Below are 23,774 nucleotides of genomic sequence, written 5' to 3'. Positions count from 1 at the left end.
AGAATTTATTCCTCCATTCTTAAATCTGGTCTATCCTGTTATTGCCTAATTTGATCAATAGAATGTAGCAGAAATGGTATTAAGCAACTGTCATGTCTGAGCCTTACAAGGTCTACAGCCTTGGTCTTTGCTTCTTAGAACATTCCTTCTTAGAACCTAGGTGCCATGTTGTGAGGAGATCAAAATACCACATAGGACAACCACGTGGAGAAAAATGGAGGCCCCTGACTGACCATCATTAGTAGCAACTGCCAGCCATGTGAATGAGGTGATTCTGGAGCTCTTAGCCATCCTACGGCTAAGAAGCAGCCCCTAGCTAATCTACATAATCACAATAAATAATTGTTGGTCATTCTAAGTCACTAAGGTTTGGGTAGTTTGTTTTACGACAATAGACAACCAAAACAATCGGACTTAATTTTGACAACAATCCCATGAAGGTACACATTTATGTTTATTGCACAGATAAGTAAATAGAGATCAGAGAGGTTAAGCAACCTATCCAATGTCACACTGCTCCTGTGTGGCAGAGTTGGGATGAATGTCAGTCAGCTATGAAATCTGAGCGACTGAGTAATTTGTAAGACCAGTAACCAAAACAAATCTGTAAAGAGAAAGAGTAATCTAAAGAAAAATCAGACAACTTGTTGATGCTATTTTTTATAACACCAGAATTGTAAACAAAGCAGGGTAAACTGATAAAGGCTAAGATGAAATTATCCAAAAAATGCAGTACAGATATTTTCTCAGGAAACAGAGGCAGCCTGCCAACTAACTGTTTTACTACCTTGAGGGCTTTAGTCTTCTCCAGAGAGGAGTAATCTTGTAAGATAGGTTCATAGACTGAAGTCAGATGAGCATTTTGCAATAGATTAGCTCTTCCAGTTCCCCACTCTTAAGCCATAGGAGTAAGCCCTTCCTTCCTTTCCTTCCTTCCCTTCTTTCCTTCCTTCCTCTTTCCTTCCCTTTTTCCTTCTTCCTTCCTCCCTTCCCCTTTCTCCCTTCCCTTCCCTTCCCTTCCTTTTCTTCCTTTTCTTCTTTAGAGTGAGCATGAACTAAGAGCCTGTCCCGATATATCCCCCATCCTAGGTTCTGATGCTATAGTGATGAATGACTGTCACTCCTATTGCCAAGGGATGCGTTGTACAGTAAGGTTAATGAGGGATGGTGGGGATAAGGCATGTAATTACAATCAGAGAGATAAATACTAGACAGTGTATACAGAGAGCTGTGGTGGGGAGCACTGAGAGTTACCCCCTAAATCTCAGAAAAAAAAATGGGAAGGGGGTAAAAAGATAAGACTCCCCCAAAAAGGTGATGATTAAGTTGAGTCCTTAAGCATGAGGAGAAATTCATCTACTGAAGAGGAAAGGAACCAAGACTGTGCACAAAGGCCTGATCTAGAGCGAATAGATGGTCCTTTAACAATAAACTCTGTTGTACTCTTGTTGGAATGCCACATTGCATTGATATTGGAATGAGGGTTGGGGGATAGACATGGTGAACCTGAGGAAGGGAAGATGAGGCCAGAACATTAGATGGTTTTCATGCTATCCTCCATTGCCTTTCTTTTACAGACAAAATGAAGCCTTTGAATAAAGGTTTTAAGAAAGGGACATGATATCTCTGCCTTTCAGAAAGATCATGCCAGGTGCATTGTGAAAATAGATTGAACAGGGCTAAGCTACAGGCAAGACATAGTTAGGAAGCTATACTTGCAGTAAGAGAAACTGGGAAGTTACCAATAAGAAAAGCTAATGAGGAAGAAGGTGTTGGTGAAAAAATAGAGGGGTTGCCAGATTCAATAAATAAAAAGGAGCTAGAATAAGGAGATTTGATGAATCAGCAGACATGATTTGCTCTTCTATTTGAAAGTTGGCCGCAAATCAAAAATCTATAATGAATTAATAAAATTCACTCAGTTCTATTCAGGATTATCTTTTAGAATGGTATATTCTGTGTAACAATGACTATAATAATTTTTAAAATACACTAAGCACTTATAGGCACAATATAGGTTTTACGTGAATCTTCTCAATCTTTCCAACAAATGTAAGGCAGGTACAGTTATCACACTTTACATATAAAAAAGTGTAGCAATATCAACCATAACATTCATATTTTGGTTGATTAAACAAACATGTATTCCATGTATTATGTACCAGCCATTATGTTACAGACTACAAAGGACAAGCAAAGAAAACACATGACGCTTACTCTAGAGATGTTCATATCTAAGTGAGAACATCTAACAGTGGAAACGAAAAATTTTACTATGGTGTACCAGGTGTCATTGCAGCAGTCTGGTCCAAGAACTGTAATGGGATTCTGAAAATGACCATCTTCAACAGACAGAGAAATTTTAACTCAAGTGTATCATAAACCCCCATTGCCAAATAGAAACCAACAGCTGGGCCACTGTCTACCATTAAGCTGATTGTGCCATAAATAAATCCTCATCATCATAAAAAGGAGTGGTACGAGTGGGTAGTATGGGTTACAGTAATATCAGTTAGCCTTGCATTGGAAGTGCAGGGGGCCATCTGGCTAAATTCCGCCCCTTGCTCCACTTGAAAAAAACATGCCTTTGGTGCAGGTCTAGATCAGCCCAGAGGTGAGCACCATTTGGGCTAGTGGCAGCTGTGGACAGTGACATGTCTAATGGCCAGTAAAGTGACTATCACGGTCATTTTATACATAGACTCTTCCCTGCTTGCCTTATTCTTAAAGAAAGACTTCTAGATAGGGTTGCAGGTACTCACTTTCTTCTCAGACTAAATCCTCTCAAACTAGCTTTCAGTTGTCCAAATCCTGGCCCTGACTTTATACCCAATTAGGAAAGGTTAGACCAAGGTAATATGATTAAGGCAGAGCCTGTTGGAAACTGTAAGAAACTTTCTACAATCTAAATGTCTTTAACTTGTGACCTATTAACCATGCAGACATCCAAAGGTAAGAGGTGAGATACACATTTCCGCAATATAGAATTCATTATTTTTCTATCTCATTTCTATCTACAGGCCATTCCTGCAGATAAAACTACTTTGTTTTTACAATCATTGTGTTTTTAATTTCCTACTTAAGTAACAATTTGCAAGCACTAATACAGTTATTTTAGTTTGTTTGTCTCCCAACTATAACTCTAAAAACCACTGTAAATAAAATAGAATAAAATGACAGTAAACATTCAGCTCAGTGCTTTTTGTTTTGTTTTGTTTTGTTTTATATATACATTCTTTCTTTGAAAGAAAGATTGAAAGTAAACCGTAAAAGACTGTGAAACACTGAGCAAAGAGTTTACAATTGATGGTTCTCTGTTTAGCAAAACGTTGTGGGCCTAGTGCCTGTTAACTGGGGTTTTCCCCTCTACACTCTTGAGCCCAGCTGGAAGAATTCAAGAATCCCCTTTCCAGAAGAGCTGCAGTGCCCCAAAAGAACACTGGAGAAAATTCCTAACATAAAGGTTATAAATAAGACTATGGGAAAGATGGGCTATCTAGGAAGGAGTGGAAGCATTCTATGCCAGCTCTGCTGTATGTTGCCCTATTTATTAGAAAAGTTGCAATGTATACTTTTTAGGCAAAGTTTATTGCACTAATTAACTCATTAACAACCTCTAGAGAGAAGCCAGGCTTCTCTGCAGGCTGGTTTGCTGAATTTTAATGACCGAGATAAAGAGAAAATCAGTGTGCCAAGTTCTGGGAAAGCCCCAGGACTCCACAAACAGCTCTGATTTATTCAGTATGTCATATCATAGAGAAGGGAGAATTGTGGATTAAAATAGATAAGAATGTCCTCAATTCATTTAGGTTTGGCTAATTTAAACAAGCAATGTTTATGGCACTCAGTTTAATGGGGAAAAATCAGTTTTGGTTCACGCAGGCCCCCACCCTTCCATGCTTGTGAATTAAAGCATAAGCTGGTTTATTCTGGAGTCTGCAGTAGCTAAACTGGCTAGGGTTTTTAAAGTGGGGAGAGTGGAGGTAACAAGCAGGACAGGACAGACTTTGGGGGATAGCTTAGCCTCCAAGGCACAGAACAATTAGTTGACATTTCGAATGTGATCTATGACGTTTTGGATGATGTCCAATGTGGTACCCTGGCCTCCAAGGTCTGGGCTGTGGATACTTTTGTTGTCCAAGGATGCCAAGACTCCAGTATGAATGTGGGTGGCATAGGAGTGGAGTTTGAGGTAATCCAGCATGATGCAACTTGCCAACAGCACGGCAGTAGGGTTTGCCAGATTTGTATTGACTAAATTGTCAGATTGCCTGGAAGCTGTCTCAAACACTGCATACATGTGGCTATAGTTGGCTCCAGGCACAAGGCCTACCCCACCAATCAACCCTGTGCAGACAGTGTTGGTAACATTGCCATAAATATTGGGCATTACCATGACATCAAACTGTTGGGGCTGGGATACTAGCTGCATTGTGGCATTGTCCACAATCATGTCTTCTAAGATGAGCTGAGGATAGCGGGATGCCACCTCCCAACAGCACTAGAGGAAGAGACCATCTCCCAGTTTCATGATGCTGACCTTGTGCACAGCCATCACCTTTTTGCATGCCATCTTCTGGGCCAGCTGGAAAGCATATTCAGCAATGTGCAAAGACTTGGCCTTAGTCATGATCTTTAGGCTCTCTGTTATTCCTTTCACACGCTCATGCTCCAGATTGCTATACTCACCCTCTGTGTTCTCCCGAACAACTAGGATGGCTACGTCCTTGTGCCAGGTCTCCACGTTTGGCAAATTTTTAAAATGAATGACATTGGCACGGAGATCTAAGGTGGTGTGAAACATGTTGTTGGAGGATTTGTATGATGGTGGCAGGGTGACATCAGTTTAAATGCTACCCTTCAAAGACACAGGGTTTCAATGAACTGCCATGATGGCACTGTGAATTTCCTCTTCATGTGAGGCAGAGGTGGAGGTCACTGACACATCCTCAAAGTCCACAGGCACACACACATGTCTGAACATAGTCTTGACATGCAGCATAAGTTCAGCCCCAATGCCATCTCCAGGAATCATAGTCACCGTGTGCTGCCCACCACACGTTGCTGATGGAGGAATTGTGTGAGAAAAAAAGAAGCTTCTCAGGGGGATCTCACAGCCAAGTAAAACATCCCAGGAGTAGCCAAGAATGGTAGGTCGGAAAACTGCCTTCACAGAGCAACGGGCTACTGTCGGCATCTTCAATACCACAATCAGGAAGTTGAGATCTATTCAATTGTGTGAAAAGTTGTGCTCTCCCTCTTGCTTTGAACTAGCTTCCTTGGGTGGAATTCTGGACCCATGATTCTTGCTTGGATCACAATTCTCTCTCCTTCCTTATGTTCTATTTCACAGACATTCTACTTTGTGAGAGAGATAGCTACACAGATGATGTAATGTGTTATATAGTAGGAAATACAATTATTTTGGAGCTAGATAATAATTCACTAGGCAAATTCAGTGTGTGAAACTCTGTATAATATGCTGTTAAAAACACAGACTTTATTTTTGCAGCAATTTTGGGGTCACAGCAAAATTCAGTGGAGAGTACAAACATGTCCTATATTCTCTTGATCCAGTATAAGCACAACCTCTTCCATTATCAAAATCCCCCACAAGAGTGCTCAATTTATCCTATTTTTAAAGTTTTTAAAAAATATTTATTTTTAATTTTTGTGGGTACAATAGTGTGTGTATGTATTTATAGATTACTATGAGACATTTCAATATAGGCATGCAATGCATAATAATCACATCAGGGTAAACGGGATGTCCATCACCTCAAACATTTATCTTTTATATACAATCCAACTGTACTCATTTAGTTATTTAAAAATGTACACAAATTATTTTTGACTATAGTCACTCTGTTGTGCTAGTGAATACTAGGCCTTATTCATTCTTTTTATTTCTTTTGTACCCATTAACCATCCCCACCTCCCCCACACTCCCCCACTATCCTTCCCAGCTTCTTTAACCATCCTCTACTTCCTGTCTCCGTGAGTCCAACTGTTTCAATGTTTAGCTCCCACAAATAAGTCAGAACATACACAATTTGTCTTTCTGTGCCTGGCTGATTTCACTGAACATAATGACCTCCAGTTCTATTCATGTTGTTGCAAATGATAGGATCTCATTCTTTTTTATGGCTGAATAGTACTCCATTGTGTATTAGTACCTCATTTTCTTTGTCTATTCATTTCTTTACGGACATTTACACTGCTTCAATATCTTGGCTATTGTGAATAGTGCTGCGACAAACATGAGAGTGCACATATATTTTCTATGCACTGATTTCCTTTCCTTCAGGTATATACTCAGGAGTGGGATTGCTAGATCCTATGGTGGCTCTATTTTTAGTTTTCTGAGGAACCTCCCAACTGTTCTCCATAGTGGTCGTACTAATTTACATTCCCACCAACAGTGTTGGGGGTTCCCTTTTCTCCACACCCTCGCCAGCATCTTATTGCTGATCTTTTGCATATAAGCCTTTTTGTTGTTGTTTTTTTTTAATTTATTTTTTTTGAGACAGAGTCTCACTGTGTTGCCCTAATGGAGTACAGCGGTGTGATCTCAGTGCACTACAACCTCCACCTCCCAAGCTCAAGCAATTCCCGTGCCTCAGCCTAAACGCTGTTTCTATTAAAAATACAAAAATTAGCCAGGTGTGGTGGTATATAAGTCATTTTAACTGGCCTGAGATTATATCTTATTGTAGTTTTGATTTGCATTTCTCTGATGATCAATGATGTTGAGCACCTTTTCACATGCTTGTTTGCCATTTGTATGTCTTCTTTTGAGAAATGTCTATTCAGATATTTTGCTCATTTTAAATTAGATTGTTATTTTTTTCCTACAGAGTTGTTTGAGCTCCTTATGTATTCTGGTTATTAATCCCTTGTCAGATGGATAGTTGGCAAAATATTTTCTCCTATCTGTAGGTTGTGTTTCACTTCGTGGATTATTTTCTTTGCTGTGAAGAAGCTTTTTAACTTAATGTGATCCCATTTGCCTATTTTTTCTTTTGTTGTCTATGCTTGTAAGGTATTACACAAGAAGAATTTTTGCCTAGGCAAATGTCCAGGAGACTTTCCCTGATGTTTTCTTGTAATAGTTTCATAGTTTGAGGTTTTAGATTTAAGTCTAATCCATTTTTATTTATTTTTGTATACGGCGAGAGATAGGCATCTTCTAGATGTCGTACCTTAATGGTCTTAGCTAAAATGAGGAAGAATTATGTGGATTACCATGCAGAGACTCTTCTTCTCTTTCCTTACTTTCTCCCAAACAAATGGAGTCTCTCTCTCTCTGTCTGGATCTGGGGGTGGAGTGACACAAGTACCCCTGTGGCTACCACCACTGGAACTGTGCTGGGTCAGACTTTAAGCCATCAAAGCACTGGGTCTTGTCCAAGGTCTGCTGTAACCATGACCTGGCTACCCACTAAGTTCACCCAAGGCCTTGGGTCTACAGTTTGCAAGTGGTGAAGCCAGCCAGGCTTGCATCCTTCCCTTCAGCGCAGCAAGTTCTCCCAGGCCCTGGCTGGGTACAGAGGTGTCATCCAGGAGCTAGGGACTGGAGTCAAAAACCTTAGAAGTCTACCTTCATATTCTATTGTATTGCAGCTGAACTGGCACTCAAATCACAAGACACAGTCCCTCACACCCTTCTCTCCCATTTCCACAGGCAGAGGAGCCTCACCTCATAGCCACTATCACTATAAGCCTCTTTAGTCAGCAGGTGATGGGTCTTTCCAAGACTGGGTCCTTACCTTCATGGCAGCAGGTTCCCTTCTGGCTCAGGGTGTGTCTAGAAATGATGTTTAGGAGCTAGAGCATGGCAAGGAGGCCTTATGACTCTGACTGTGACTGGTGCCTATCCTACTATGAATGAGCTGGTATCCAAGGTGGAAGACAAAGTCCTCCCACTCTTCCCTCTCCTCAAACAGAAGAAAGGGGTCTTCATGGGAGCTGTGAGCTATGCAACCTGGGGTTGGAGGAGGGGTGGTGCAAGCACTCCCTCAGCTGGCCTGGCTGGTGTCTCAATAGGTTGCATGCTCTCCAAGTCCACTGGCTCTGAGTCCATTTCAGGACTAGGACACACCTAGGAGTTGTAATCCTCGTGGCCTAGACTGTTTAGAGCCTGGGTTTTGGAACCTTAAATAATGTTTATTATTAACTTAAATTGTTATTTATTAAACTTAAAATTGTTACTTAATTAGAACTTAAATTGTTATTTATGAAACTTAAATAAACATTATTTAAGGTCCCATAGCATTTTAGCCTGCTTTGGTGAGGCTTCCAGTAACTCAAGTTCTGACTGCCGGGATGGGATGGGCGATTCTCCTTTGGCTAGGGCTGGTTTAAATTCTCCTTCCGTGGGCTGGTGTTAGTAAAGTCCAGTCCAGTTTTGTTTTTTGGCTGTGACAAGGCAGAATTGAGTTCAATGCAATATCTCAGAATCACTGTGCTCTCCCTCCCACAAACGCACAGATTTTCTCTTCATGTCACATGGTTCCTGCTGAGTGATGGGGAAAAGGTGGCATCGGTAGTTCAACACTGTCTTTCCTGCCCTCTTCAATACCTTTTTCAGTGTTATGAAGTTAAAATCAGGTACTGTGAATGCTCATCTGGTTTTTAGTTCTTTTGAAAGTGTGTTTCTGCACAAATAATTGTTAAATTGTTGTCCATGCAGGTGGAATGATAGGTAGAGTCTTCTATTTAGCTATCTTGCTCTGTCATTCTCCATTTATTATAACCAATGAACCAACAATGATGCATCAGTATCAACCAAAGTCTATAGTTCACATTAGGTTTCACTCTTTGCATTATAAATTGTACAGGTTTGGACCAATGTACAATGACAGGTATCCACCATTACAGTATAATTACAGAGTAGTTTCACTGCCTTAAAAATTCTCTATTTGAGTACATTTTATCTCTCCTTTCCCCCAAACTCTGAAATCCCCTGAAGATTTTACTGTCTCCATAGTTTTGCCTTTTTCATCATGTCATATAATTGAAATCACATGTGACATTTGCAGATCGGCTTCTGTCACCTAGTATTGTGCATTTATGTTTCCTCCATTTCCTTTCATGACTTGATAGTTCATTTCTTTTTGGTGTAGAACAATATTCCATTGTCTAGATGTGCCAAACTTTATCCTTTCAACTCCTGGAAGACATTTTTATCACTTCCAAGTTTGGGTGGTTATGAATAAAGCTGCTCGAAACACCTGTTTGCAGGTTTTGGTGTGGATATAGTATACAACTCATTTGGATGAATACCACAAGGCAAAATTGCTGTATCACATGGTAAGAACATGCTTAGCTTCGTAAGAAACTGCTTTTTTCCAAAGTGACCATAGCGTTCCTGGTGCTTCATATCCTTGTGAGGATTCGGTGCTGTTAGTGTGTCAGATTTTGGCCATTCCAATGGGTGTGTCGTGTATCTCATTGTTGTTTTAGTTTGTAGTTTCCTAATAACATAAAACGTTGAGCATCTTCTCATATGTTTATTAGCTACCTAGTGAGGTGTCTGTTAGGTCTTTGCCCATTTTTTAATCAGGTTGTTCAGCTGCTTATTGCAGAGTTTAGAGTTCTTTGTACATTGTGGACAACAGTCCTTTATCAGATGTGTCTTTTGCAACTATTTTCTCCCAGTCTGTGTCTTGCCTTCTCACTTTCTTGACAGTGTCTTTTCTAGAACAAACCTTTATAATTTTAATGAATTTCAGATTATTATTTCTTTCATGAACTGTTCCCTTGATTGTATCTAAAAAATAATTGCCATACTATAGGTCACCTAGAATTTCTCCTGTTATCTTCTAGGAGTTCGAGTTTTTCATTTTCATTTACATTTATGATCCATTTTGATTTATTTTTACTAGAATTTTAAGATCTGTGTCTACATTTATCAATTTATTTTGGCATGTGGATGTTGTTTATCTAGCACAATTTGTTGAGTTGACAATTTTTCTCCATGACACTGTGTTTGCTCCTTTGCCTAACATCAGTTGACTATATTACTGTAGATCTATTTCTGGGCTCTCTAGTCTCTTGCATTGGCTTATGTGTCTATTCTTTCATCAGTACTACACTGTTCCGATTACTGTAGCTTTATGGTAAGTCTTCACATCTGGTAGTGTCAATTCTTCAACTTTGTTCTCCTTTAGTACTCTGCTGGCTATTCTGAGTCTTTTATCTGTACATATAAACTTTGGAATCAGTTTATCAATATCCACAAAGTAACTCCCTAGGATTTTTATTGGGATTACATAAAATCTTGAATCAAATCGGGTAGAACTGACATACTAACAATATTGAATCTTCCTACCCATAAACATGGAATATTTATTTATTTAGTTCTTTGATTTTTTAAATCTGAGTTTTATAGTTTTCCTCTTATAGTTCTTGTCCATATTTTGTTAGATTTAAATCTAAGTATATCATTTTGGGGTTGCTAATATAACTGGCATTGTTTTTAATTTTAAATTTCAGTTGTTCGTTCCCAGTATACAGAAAAAACTATTGACTTTTGTACATTAACGTTATATTCTGCAACTAAGCTAGAGTCACTTGCTAGTTTCAGAGGGATTTTTTAATTGATTTTTTAAAAAATTTCTACTTAGATAATCATAGTATGTAAAAGAAAATGCAGTTTTATTTATTTCTTTCTAGTAAGTAGTACACCTTTTATTTTATTTTCTTAACACATTAGCTATGATTTAGAATACTACGTTAAGAAAAAAAAGTGGTGAGTTGGGATATACTTCCCTTCCTCCTAATTTGGCAGCAAATCTTGTAGTTTCTCATTATTGTATGACTTTGCTGTAGGGTTTGTGTACATGTTCTTTATCAAGGGAAGTTCCCGTCTATTATTCCTAGTTTACTGGGGGTTTTTATCAACAATAGGTGTTGGATTTTGTCAAATGCTTTTTCTGCATCTATTGTTATGATAATATGATTTTTCTTCTTTAGGTTTTTGATGTGCTGAACACATTAATTCAAATGATTTTCAAATGTTGAACCAGTCTTGCCTTGTCTGGGATAATATACACCACTTGGTTGTAGTGTATTTTTTTAAATAACTGTTGGAGTCAATTTGCTAATATTTTATTGAGAATTTTTGCATCTATGTTCATCAGAAACACTGGGCTATAGTTTTCTTTTCTTGTGAGGTTTTTGTCTGGTTTTAGTATTAATGTTGGCCTCACAAAGAATTTGGAAGTATTCCCACTGCTTTTGTATTCTTGAAGAGACTGTGCAGAATTTGCATAATTTCTTTCATGAATGTTTGATAGAATTCACCAGTGAACCCATTTGGGCCTGGTGCTTCTGTTTGAAAATGTTAATTATTGGTTCAATTTCTGTAATAGATATAGGCCCATTCAGATAATCTATTTCTTCTTTTGTGAGTTATGGATGATTATCTTTCAAGAAATTGGTTCATTTTATATAGGTTATCAAATTTTGGGGAAAGTGTTCAAAATATTCCTGTATTACCTTTCAAATGTCCATGAGACTATAGTGATGCCCTCTCTTTCATTACTGATATTAGTGATTTGTCTTCCTTCTTTTTTATCTTAGCCTGACTACAGGTTCATCAATTTTGTTGATCTTTTCAAAGAACTAGGTTTATTTTTGTTAATTTTCTCTATTGATTTCCTGTTTTCAATTTCATTGATTTTAGTACTAATTTTTATTATATCTTTTCTCCTGCTTATTTTGAATCTAATTTTCTTTTTTTCTAGTTTTCTAAGGTGGAAGCTTGGATCATTACTCTCAGATCTTTCTTTTGTTCTAATACATGCATTCAATGCTAAGCACTGCCTTCCCTGCAAATTTTGAAAAATTGTATCTTATTTTTATTTAGTTGAGAATATTTTTAATTTCTTTTGAGATTTTTGTTTTGACCCATAGGTTAATTAAAAGTGTATTGTTTAATCTCCAATAATTTTGGAGTTCTCCAGCTGTTACTGATTTCTATTTTAATTCTATTGTGGTCTGAATGCAGATATTGTATGATAATTTCTGTTCTTTTAAATGTACTAATGTCTGATTTATGACCCAGAATGTGGCTTATTTTGATGAATGCTCCATGTGAGAAGCTTGAGAAGAATGTGTGTTGTACTGTCATAGAATGATGTAGCTAATAGATGTCAATTATATCCAGTTGATTAATGTGGTATTATTGCTATGTCCTTAAGGATTTTCTGCCAGCAGAATCTGTTTATTTCTGAAAAAGGAGTGTCTAATTATCAAACTATACTAGTGAATTCATCTGTTTCTCTTTCTAGTTTTGTCAGTTTTTACTCACGTATTTTGATGTTCTCATGTTAGGCACATACACAAAAAGGATTATGTGTATCTTCTTGGAGAATTGACTCTTTTAAAATTATGTAATGCCCTATTTATCACTGATAATTTTTTTTCTTTGAAGTCTGTTGCATCAGAAATTAATATAGCTATTCTGATTTTATTTTGGTATTAGCATAATATACATTTCTTCTTCCATTTGCTTTTAATCTATATATTTTTTAATAAAGTGGGTGTTCTGTAGACAACACATAGTTGAGTCTTGTCTTTTTATCTACTCTGATATTCTATATCTTTTAATTAGTATATTTAGACCACTGATTGTTGACACAGGTGAATTAGTATCTACTATATTTATTACCGCTTTCTTTTCACTGCCTGTGTCCTTGCTTCTATTTGTGTCTTCCAATCTTTATCTTCTTTTTGAAGTTTTCATTAATCATTTTATGAGATTCCACTTTTCTCTTTTTTCTTACCATAGCAATATACTTTTTTAAAACAAAAAGTGATTCTCATAGAGTTTGCAATATACATTTAGAATTAATCCCAGCATACCCTTAGATAATACTACGCTACTTCATAGAGAGTACATGAACCTTATAATAACAAAATAAATCTAATTATCTCTCCCATCAAGGTACCATTGCTGTCATTCATTTCACTTTTATGTAACAATATATAATTGAATACATTGTTGCTATTTTGAACAAAGTATCATCTGTTAGATCAATGATAAGGGAAATGTTTTAATTTTAATTTTGCTAATTCTTACTCTGATGCTCTTTCTTTCTTTATGTAGATCCAAGGTTTGAACTATATGATTTTCCTCTTCTATGAAGACCTTCAACATTTCTTGTAAGGTAGGTGTACTTGGCACACAATCCTTCAATTGTTTTTCTCTGAAAATGGCTTTATGTCTCCTCTACTTTTGAAGGATAATTTCACTAGGTGCAGAATTCTAAGTGAAATTCTACCTTTCATACCTTTTTCTTCTTGTTTGTATGATTTCTGAGAAATCAGTGGTAATTCTCTTTGGTCTTCCAGGTAAGATTTTTTTTTATCCTGAATTTCTTCAAGAATTTTTATCTTTGTTTTCTGCAGTTTGAATATGATATGCCTGTGTGTGTGCGTGTGTGTGTGTGTGAGAAAGAGAGACAGAGATCTGGCATTTATCCTGCTTGGTTTTTTCTGAGCTTCCTGGATACATGGTTTGTTGTCTGACATTAATTTTAGAAAATTCTCAGTCATTATTGCTTCCCGTATTTCTTTTGTTCCTTTCTGTTTTCTTCTTGTGATATTCCCACTATATGCATTTACCCATCTTTATGGTGGTCCCACAGTTCTTTGGCTTTTTATTTTGTTTTGTTTCCCAGTTTTCTTTTTCTTTGTTTTTCCATTTTAGAAGTTCTATTAACATATCTTCAAGCTCAGAGATTTTTTTCTCCTCAGCCATGTGCAGTTTACTAATTAGCACAAAAAAAGGCATTGTTCACGTCTGCTACAGATTTTTTCTTCTGTAGCATTTCTTTTCAATGCTTTCTTAGAATTTCCACCTCTCTGATTACATTGCCCATCTGTTCTTACATTCTGTCTACTTTATCCATTAGAATCCTTTTCATGTTAACCATACCTGTTTTAAATTCCAGGTCTACTCCCAATATTCCTGCCACATCTGAATCTGGATTTTATACTTGCTTTGTGTTTTAAAACTGTGCTTTCTCGTTTTAGTATCCCTTGCCATTTTTTCTTGATAACCAGACATGACATGATGTATTACGTAAAAGGGACTGTAATAAACAGACCTTTTGTAACGTGGTGGGAAGTTGTTGAGGGGTTAGCATTCTGTATGATTAGGTCTCACTCTTTCATTAAGACTGTGCCTCTGAACTATGAATTTCACAAGTGCTTCTCAGTCTCCACTTCCCAAAGTCAGGTGGGACAGGATGGTTAGAGTGGGCTGGAGTTGTGAATTTTTCTTCCCCCAATGTGAAAGGCTACGAGGTGGCTGGAGTTGGGTGTTTCCTTTTCCCTAGATTGGGTAGGCTCTGATAAAACCCCTAGAGTTTAGGCTGTGATAAATAAAATAGTTTCTCTTAAAGGCAGGTTTTGTTAAGAACAGAATGCTCTGACTTATGTCCACATGGTTTCTTCTCTCCTTCTCCTGCTAGAAGCATAAGGGAATTTTTCATTCTTAGAAGCTGGTCAAGCTCCTGGATGTAAAGCTCACAAAAGTGTGAGGGCCTCTCTATCGCTATCCCCCCAACCTAAGGAGTTTTTAAAACTCAGATTTGTCTATAAGCCTAAAGCAATTTATCAGTTATATTTCAGGTTTCCCTACCCTGGTCTTGGTTCCCACACAAGTTTCAATTTGGAGTTTTGCTTCTTTAAGTTCTTTGTTTCTGCCTGTCTCTCTTTCCAATCTGGGGGGCAGCAGTTTTCCCTGTGACCTAACTTCACTACATTTTCTAACTAAAAGACAAAGCGTGGCTAAATAGATTAAAAACAAGACCTAACTATATGTTGTCTATGAGAAACTCACTTCACCTATAATGACGCACATTTACTGAAAGTGAAGGAATGGAGAAAATCATTTCATGCAAATGGAAACCAAAACAGAGCAGGAGGAGCTACATTTACATCAGATAAAATAAACTTTAAGTCAAAAACTGGTAGGACATCCACATAAAGATGCCCAGTAGGTGGCTTAATAAATGACTGCAGCCCTGGGTAAGTTATCATGGGTGTTGATACTGATTCAAGAGTCATCAACATATGGGCAAGAGTTAAATACAAAAGAGTATATAAAACAGCCTAGAGCAGAGGTTTTCAACTTTTCTTCTGCTGTAACAAATGATGAATGACATTCATGTGAGACACTCCCAGGAGCATACTCAGACTGTAATGAAAACCAAACACTCACACTTACAAACAAAAGTAGTTGGTCAAACGAAGCAAAGAACTCCCAAACTGTTTTTATAGGTCATACTTGCAAAAGAATTTTACTACCAAAGGATCAGTAAAATCACATATTTAATTATCTTAAAACATCATTTCTTGGAGGGAAACAATGCGTATATGGTTAATCTAACATAAAAACTATTTTGAACTATATTTTGAAGATCAAATTCAAACCCCCACAGGCAATACAAGAAAATAAAAATGTATTACTAGTAATTTGTAAATTCTTATTTTATCATTAAAAAGTATAGCAAGTAGCATAATGTTAGTATAAGTAACATTATTGCACACACTATTTGAATGATCACTTTGTCTTTGATTTGGAGATTGTAAGGACTGCCTCATTCTCACTTCTATACCGTGAAGATGTAGATGCATACACCTTTTCTTCATCTCTCTTTGTTATTAAAAATGTGCCCATGGATAAATCATACATCAAGAAAAGAAACATAATTTTAAATCCACGGTATATAGACTATAGTATTTCCAAATTGTTATAACTATTAAGGACACATCAATAATCACAGTTCATGGATGTTTTCAGCAAATATAACATAGGCTATGAATTATGAGAAATTCACTTACAGTTAACTCTACTTCTACATTTTCACACACAAGTAGGTACACACTATTGAAAAATAAATGCATAAGTGTGACATTCTTATAATGGTAAATTTGAGGTGAGTCTAATTAATTTAAAATTTAAATTTTTCACAAATGCTTATAACAACTCTTAGGAGTGAGTAGTTTTGACACGTGCTATGACTGATTGTGATCCTGTAATGAGTCATGCCACTAAGATCAAGAGGACTGGCTAGGCAGAGGACTGTAGAGAAAGCACAGAAAAATGATGATGACAAAACCGGGGACCACCAATATGTAAACTGTCAAAAGAGGATGACAAGATAATTAGCTAGCATGTAGAAAAACAGAGAGAGAAGGGTGTCATAGAAGCCAAGAGAAGTGCAACATTCAAAGAATAAAGGGTCAACAGTGTCAAAATCCTGTTGAAAGGTAAGTAAAGTTAGAAATGGTAATGAAGGTTACCATTGATAACCTCCATGGGCTCATGTAGATTACTGGTTAATAGCATGAGCTGCAGAGCCAAATGTCTACCACGCACAATCTCTGTAGCCTGTGCAAGATATCTTTTGGAGCTTATATTCAAGTAGGAACAAATAGCAGAGAGTTAAAATACGTAGACAGATGATTGATAGACAAGCAACACATAAGTGAACCTTTTGATGTCAGGGAAAAAAATACTATGAAACAAATTTAAAACCTACTGCCTTCACAGAGGTTATATTCTAAGCAGAGTTAAAGAGCATATCTAAATGGAATGTGAACTGCCAGTTCATGCTAAATAGGTCCTGAGTGACCCCGCTGGGTTGTGGATGTGCATAGATGAACTGACTGCATATCTGGACTAGGAGGGTTAGGAAATCATCCAATCCTAAGGAGGGGCTAGCAGCAGATAAGTGCAGAGGAAGGGAGAGTATTTTTGACACAGAGGCAAAAGTGAAAGGTCTGTGAGGTGCACTAAGCATTCCTGTTTGGCGGAAATGAAGCATTTATGGAGAAAAATATTGACCAAAAAATAGGGAAAGTAGATTGGGGTCAGAGGGTAGAGGGCCTTGAATGAAAAACTAAGAATTTGTAGAATACCCTTAGGGTGGTACACAGACATTAAAGAATTTCTGAAATAAAAATACAGGGCTCAGAAAGATACTACCTTAAAAAGGAAAATGTGAACTTCAGAAAAGAGAGAGAGAGAGAGAGTAAAGTTTTAAGAACCCAAGACTATTTTATACCAAAGATTTGCCTTAATGCAAGTAGAAATTTTAAAACATGAACACAGACACACACACTCTTTAAGAAAGCTCTTGAGGCTTATTGGATGTTGTCCTAGAGAACCAATGATTATAAACATTGTTTTATTTACTTTTTTTCTAAAAAGAATCAATACAGAGATACTTAATTTGTTCCATTTTCTCTATTGCGCAATTAATGCAATTTCTCACCTGCCATGCCATCACTATGTAATAACCACAGAAGAACTGACAGATGGCAGAAAACTGTGGAAAGCCAGATTTAAAGGATTCTAGAAATGTCCTTGCTGTTTTCCAAAAAGAATACACATTATATAATACCAAATCTACTGTAGCCCTTGTTAGAGGAAGTGATACCCCTATTTTTACACTAAGAAGAGCCTCCTGAATATAGTTTTCATTTAGTAAAAGGAAAACATCTTCCCTTGCAAAGAAAGTATTAAGGAGGGGGTGAATAGTTCAAATTATTCATGCTCAATTTTTTTTTGTTGTTTTTTGGCTGAAACAGAGGCGTTTATAGTCTACTCACGAAAGTGATGTTTAAGCAGCAAAAGTTAGCCTTTCTTGAAAAGATGACAGGTGAAGACTCAAGATTACAGGTAAATTGGAAATTGGAAACAGCTTATCTTTTATCTTCCCTTCTAACTAAACAGCACAGCCACATGAACAACTCTATTAAATACTTTTCTATTACCTAAGGCCTTTACTATGCCACTCTAAATTCTCTTTCTCCCTATCTAGCAGGATGTGTCCTTCCAAGAACTATTCGTAGGCTTTATTATTATTTTTCTTCAACTGCTATTTTGGAGGCTTTCTTTTTAAACAGGATACAGCAAGAGAATCTCTTTGTGCTAATAATGAATGGATGCAAGAGTCAATGAAGTGCTCTCTGGTAAAGTATCTGTTTTAGTTCAACACATGCACGCACGCGCGCGCGCGCACACACACACACACACACACACACCACAACTGCTGTCACCAGCTCAGGCAACCATACACTGAGTTTTCCCAAAAAGTCTCTATTTCAATTTGCCCCAAATTCATAGTCTGCTATAAAGCACACTCCACATTTGTTAAACCACTGTGACCCAATTCCTATAGTAAGATTATTAAAATAACTAAAAGATCCAGAAATTAGTGGGGGCTTTCAGAAGCCAGATATTTTAGCCAAGTAGTTTAGCCCTGGTCAATAATACAAAGTAGATATAATTATACAAAATATACATATCTGAAAATATTCTCAAAAAGATTCCCCCTGGCCTTCCCATCTCCTGCCAGCAAATGTTCTCCCTTCATTCAAGATACAGCATGGCCTCCACTGGGCACCATATTCAAGGCTTGTGCAGGATGACACTTTATCTCCATCTGCAAAATGTAACTACAAGACAGCTGTTATTCTAATCACTTCATGGATAAGGAAAGTGAGATGCCAAAAAGATTAATAACTCAAAGTCAGCAGAAGATTCAATCTCTGTCTCTTCCTCCTAAGCTTGTGCTGTTTTACCTACATCATGCTGCTTTTCTTCTCCTGTGCTTTTATGTGTCTCTATGTGCTACCTTCCCCCTCCCACCCCTATTCCTGAGGAGGGAAGGATGAGACAGAGATACACACATACACACATGCACGCACATACACCCCATTGTAGACTTTCAGACATCTAACAGATAAACTGGTAATTAGGCAAAAGAAAAAAATTTCTTTATAAACAAGTTTCCAAATAAACATGGTTGGCTAAATGCACATAATTTCATCTGCTCCTTCTTGAAATTTCATCAAAGTTATATTTAAGAGCTTTTTTTTTCCATTTTTAAAGGATTATATACCTATAAAGGCTGTGAGAATTATAACTAGGACAACAAAATTTTGGAAACTTAGAAGCAGATGAAGGAGTGATGACTGCTTTCTCAGATCTGAAAAAGCTGAATTCAAACCCTCAGTGAGAAAAGCCAAGAAACAATTTGTTTTGCACCATAGGATTTAAAAGGCTCAGGAATTAACAACACCAGATACTTCTGACAGTGGCAGCTAAATGTGGGAGGAAAGTCTCCTTTAAAACTAGATACACACTTGGTTCCTCTTCCCAGTCTGCCCAGTTAGATGACTGCCTCTCCACCAGCCTAGAAAAAGATGGGAGATTTATTTTCTGCACTATGGAACACCACGCACAACTGAATGCAGATTCCGTATTGAATACAGGGGAAATCAGTGAAAGTTTATATGGCAATCAGAATGCTGAATGATGGGCTTTTATTGCTTGGGCAGAAGATTTGAAGAATATTTTCTAAGGAAACAAACAACTAAAAATAAAATACTTAAGAAATTGACAATCAGGTGTTTCCTGAGAGAAGGAATGGCTCAGCATTACCCCACATTGAATTTAATTGTTAACAATCACATCTCCAGTTGCACAGAGCTTTTGACTAATGTTTTATTGCAGAGCTTTTAAGTATGAGTAGAAAGCCAGGTTAAACATTTGAGGGAAACTTCTAACATAAAAGACAAAAGCCACAGCAAATTTTTTAGACAAACCCAAGAAGGAGGATATGAGAACTCCATTAAAAGAACACTTCATTATCACTATCCCTTGATTACTCACCATGATGAATGTCCTAAGAGTGAAACGACACCATGTTCATGAAATGAAAAGGGTATGTATGAAAAAACATAGGAAGAGAAAAAGCAGTCTTGAAATATAAAAGAGGACAACAGAAATTGAAACGGTTACAAGATAAAGTGAACGAAGTCTCCAGATATTAGAAGAAAATGGCAAATACATGTAAAAGAAGAAAGAAGACAAGTACGAAAATTGAAGAATCAGAAGTCCAGCATCAAAATAACAGGAAAGCTAGAAAGAGAAAGAGCAGACCAAAGAAAAAGGAATAAGAGTACAGGAGAAGTCACCAAAGACATCATGTCGGAGCATTTACAGACTTAAATGTTATGAATATCTAGAATGAAAAATTCCACTGAGTGACCAGAAGGATGAAGAAAATTTATAACAATATCATCATGAAATTTAAAACAGTGAATTTCAAAACAAAAGATAAAAAGTCAGAACAGCCTTGGACTTCTCAAATTCCATACTGGAACTTAGGAGACAATGGAACAATGCTTTCATAATCCTATGGGAGAAACAATGATTTACAAACAGAAATACAACACCTGTTCAAATTGCCAGTCAAGAGTGAAGGTAAAATTATTTTTAAACATGTATGTTTGGTTTGCCATGTGCCATACAGTTTTCTAAGCAATTTGTAAATTTTAATTCACTCACTTTGAAAGAAATCAGGCACATTCCTCAGTCCTGGGCCCAGCAAATACATTCAGCTTGACACCATATATCTCTCAATTTCCTGAGCCTAGTACAAACACGGCCCAGTGCAAATACAGACACCATATATCTCTCAATTTCCTGGGCCCAGTGCAAACACGGCCCAGTGCAAATACATTTCTCCATATATCTCAGCTTGGGAAATCCTGGGAAATCCCCGATAAGGGTGCCACCGTTTGTAGTTTTACTGAAAGCACGGGAACAATAGATAACTGCTAAATGTATAACTTAATATGTTAACCAATTGTAATGCTGTAACCTAAAGAATTCCCTTTTTCCCTGTTCCTCTGTAACCTTACAAGTCCTATTTTCATCGGGCTATAAAAAGCAAGCGCGTGCATTGTTCGGGGCCCTCTTGTATGTTGAGAAACGGAGGGACCAAGTTCGAACTTGCATTAAAGATCCTTGCCGCTTGGCTTTGACTCTGGACTCTGGTGGTCTTCTTCGGGGAATAAACGGTCTGGGCATAACAACTTCATAAGAGAGTTTTCAGAGCGGAAAGTTCTCAAACCCTCATCTCCCATGTAGACCTTCTCATGTAACTAATGGAGAACCAAGCCAGAGTGGTCAATTAAGAAAAGTAAGCATGGTACATAGGAACATGGGCTCTCACCCCCAGAGAGGCAAAGAGGACCCCAGAGACATGCACAGAAATATTCCCAGGACATGAACTACACAGGGAACCTGGAAATCAACCGAACTGTGGGGGAGATTTATTCCAGAACATAAAAGAGTTAATGTCTTAGAGGGTATTTATACAACTAGGGAGAGTTTGAGGATTAATTATGATTATGCCGTCGTAAACTAAATAACAAGATTAATAACTTAGATGCTTAATGACAAGAGGAACAAAGAGCTATGCAAGAAGGAAAATCAAGTATATTCCATGATTAGATTATCAATAGCACACGCACAATCGTAATAACATAAACAGAATATTAGTCTAACGAGAAGACAAGTGGAGGGGTGTGTAAAAAATGAAAATTTAAAAATATCACAAAGTAGCAAAGAAATGTGCTATTTAAAGATATGAACGAAAACATCAAGCGAATCTGTTAAAAGCATTGAAAGCGGTTGCCTCTAGGGATAGGAAATGAGGAACTGTTTCCAAGGGATTAATCTTCCTTATAAAGCTTTCTATAACTGTTTCGTTCTTTAAACTGCATGTATGTAGAGATTTGATAATAATACAAAATAATTTCTCATGTTCATAAACAGATTTTTCCTTTGAGGCAGTAATGCATAAAGGTTAAAAATCAGCAGATTGCTTGGGCTTAATCCTGGCTCTTTCATTAATAGCTATTTGACCTTGGGCAAATTCCTTAATCTCCCTCTGCCTCAGTTTCCTCTTATGCAAATGGAGGTAGGTAATAGTGTCTTTCTCACAGAGTTTTGTGAGGGCTAAATATATGCAATTTGAACAGTGCCTAGCTCAACATAAAGTTTATGATCATCATTAGTAGTACAAATGCAATATTTGAGGGTACTTTCGGTCAATCTAAATAATAAAATAAATAAAGCTAAAACAACAGGACACGTAGAAGGGAACAACACACCGGAGTCTTTCAAAGGGTGGAAAGGGGAAGGAGGGAGAGGATCAGGAAAAATAATAAATGAGTACTAGGCTTAATACCCGGGTGATAAAAGAGTCTGTACAACAAACCATGACACATGTTGACCTATGCAACAAACCTGCGCTTGTACCCCGACCTTGAAATAAAAGTATTAAAAAAAAGCCCATTTCATTTTATTTTGACCCAAATTATCTATATTTGCCCAAAATTATGATTTAAAAATGTCGAGGAATGAGCAGACTAACATTTTAAGTAGCAATGATTTATTAAGCAACCCTTTGATAACTGAATACAGTTGCTAACTCTGATCTCTTACTGAATTTCTATTCAATAAGGTATAGAGTTCTTTAATATTACCTCCACCTAAAGAATATTTATAGCCCTTAATATTCTAACCTCCCTCCACTTAATAATTTCAGAAATTGATAGAAAGTATTAATATGTCTTCTAAGGGAAAAATAAATTAAATTCCATTTATAATTCTCTCCTTACCAAAAAAAAAATGTTTTAAAAAGCTGACTTCATATTTTGTCAGCACTGGCTAATTTTTAAATATTTGTAAAGTCAATATGACTATAAGTTAAAAGTTATTCTTCTTTAGTATGCCAAGAAAAAAGGAGAGGCTCCTCAATAGCCCTCAAGACATAATGTCATTTTCTCTCCTGCGGATGAGGACTCTCTATCTGCTGAATATTTACCAGTCTGCTGGGTCACCAGCTAGAAAACAGACAATTCTCCGGCAACTTCAAACACTCTTCTTCACTGAACTGCAGTTTGGTATGAGACGTCAGAGGATAAGAATGTGCATACCTAAGTGGTCAAATGAAGATGAATGTTCTATATAGCATTTGCCCCACGCTGCCCAAGACTATGTTAAAAACTAAATACATCAGGATGCTCTAAGCCACCAAAGAGCCATGTCTGCTAGTCACATTATACTGGGCTTTTCTGGTTATACAAAGGGACACCTAATGAAGATAATAAAAGTAGTCTCATGGACAGTAATCTTTCTATATCCTTGGGCAGCCGCAATACTGCATGTCAAATATAATTACCAGCAGAAGAACAGAAAACTAACACTTGCCTATTACCTTGTTAACATGTCCACAATGAGCCAATATGAAATGAACGTAATAATGATGTCATTTTTTGGGAAAAGCCTGAGAGACATGGTTTGTAGTGCTCACCAAGGTCTGAATGTCAGAAAGAATATTATGTGATAAGACTAACTATTTTAACATGCAAATATAATGGGCCAGGTTTTCTGTTTGGTTTCCTGCTATATCCACCACGTCTAGAGCAGTATTTGATACTCAATAAGTATCTGTTCGCTTAAGGAATTAAGAACTACGCTGAGTTGTACTTTAAAGGTGATTAATAAAATATTTGATGGTAATTTTCAGGGGTACATAAATCACATCTCAAATTTATTGCTCACATATGACCCTACTCTAAAACGTGATTAGAACAACTCTATTTAAATTCAACTTAAATGCAGATCTGCTAAACAGGGTGAATTGCTTCAGTCATAAAGACTGGGTTCCCAAAAGCTATGCAAGCTAATTCTTGAAAAAGAGTCATCTTTGAAAACACAGAATTAAAAAAAAAAAAAAAGGAGGTCTATGGACTATAGTGGTCTAGAGAAACTCCTACTTAGTAGTTTGCATCTTCTTTTTTTCCTCTGTAAAACACCAGTGTAAGCATGTTACTTTTGTGTTTTAGATGGATTTAAGTCCAAAATTCTTAGAAGGGCATTCAAGTCTTCC

At 37.0% G+C, this 23,774-nt stretch overlaps 1 protein-coding gene and 1 pseudogene across 4 annotated transcripts in view; both read right to left on the bottom strand.

Moving 5' to 3' along the window:
* NELL1 (NEL-like 1 (chicken)) overlaps positions 1-23,774 on the bottom strand; it is a 995,550-nt gene that overhangs the window by 317,785 nt on the left and 653,991 nt on the right. The window lies entirely within an intron of this gene.
* On the bottom strand, positions 4,738-5,323 carry LOC105508613 (annotated as a pseudogene).

This window comes from Colobus angolensis, unplaced genomic scaffold (genome assembly GCF_000951035.1).
Source record: "Colobus angolensis palliatus isolate OR3802 unplaced genomic scaffold, Cang.pa_1.0 Scaffold164, whole genome shotgun sequence".
Lineage (NCBI taxonomy): Eukaryota > Metazoa > Chordata > Mammalia > Primates > Cercopithecidae > Colobus > Colobus angolensis.
This window is presented reverse-complemented; position numbering and strand designations above follow the sequence as displayed.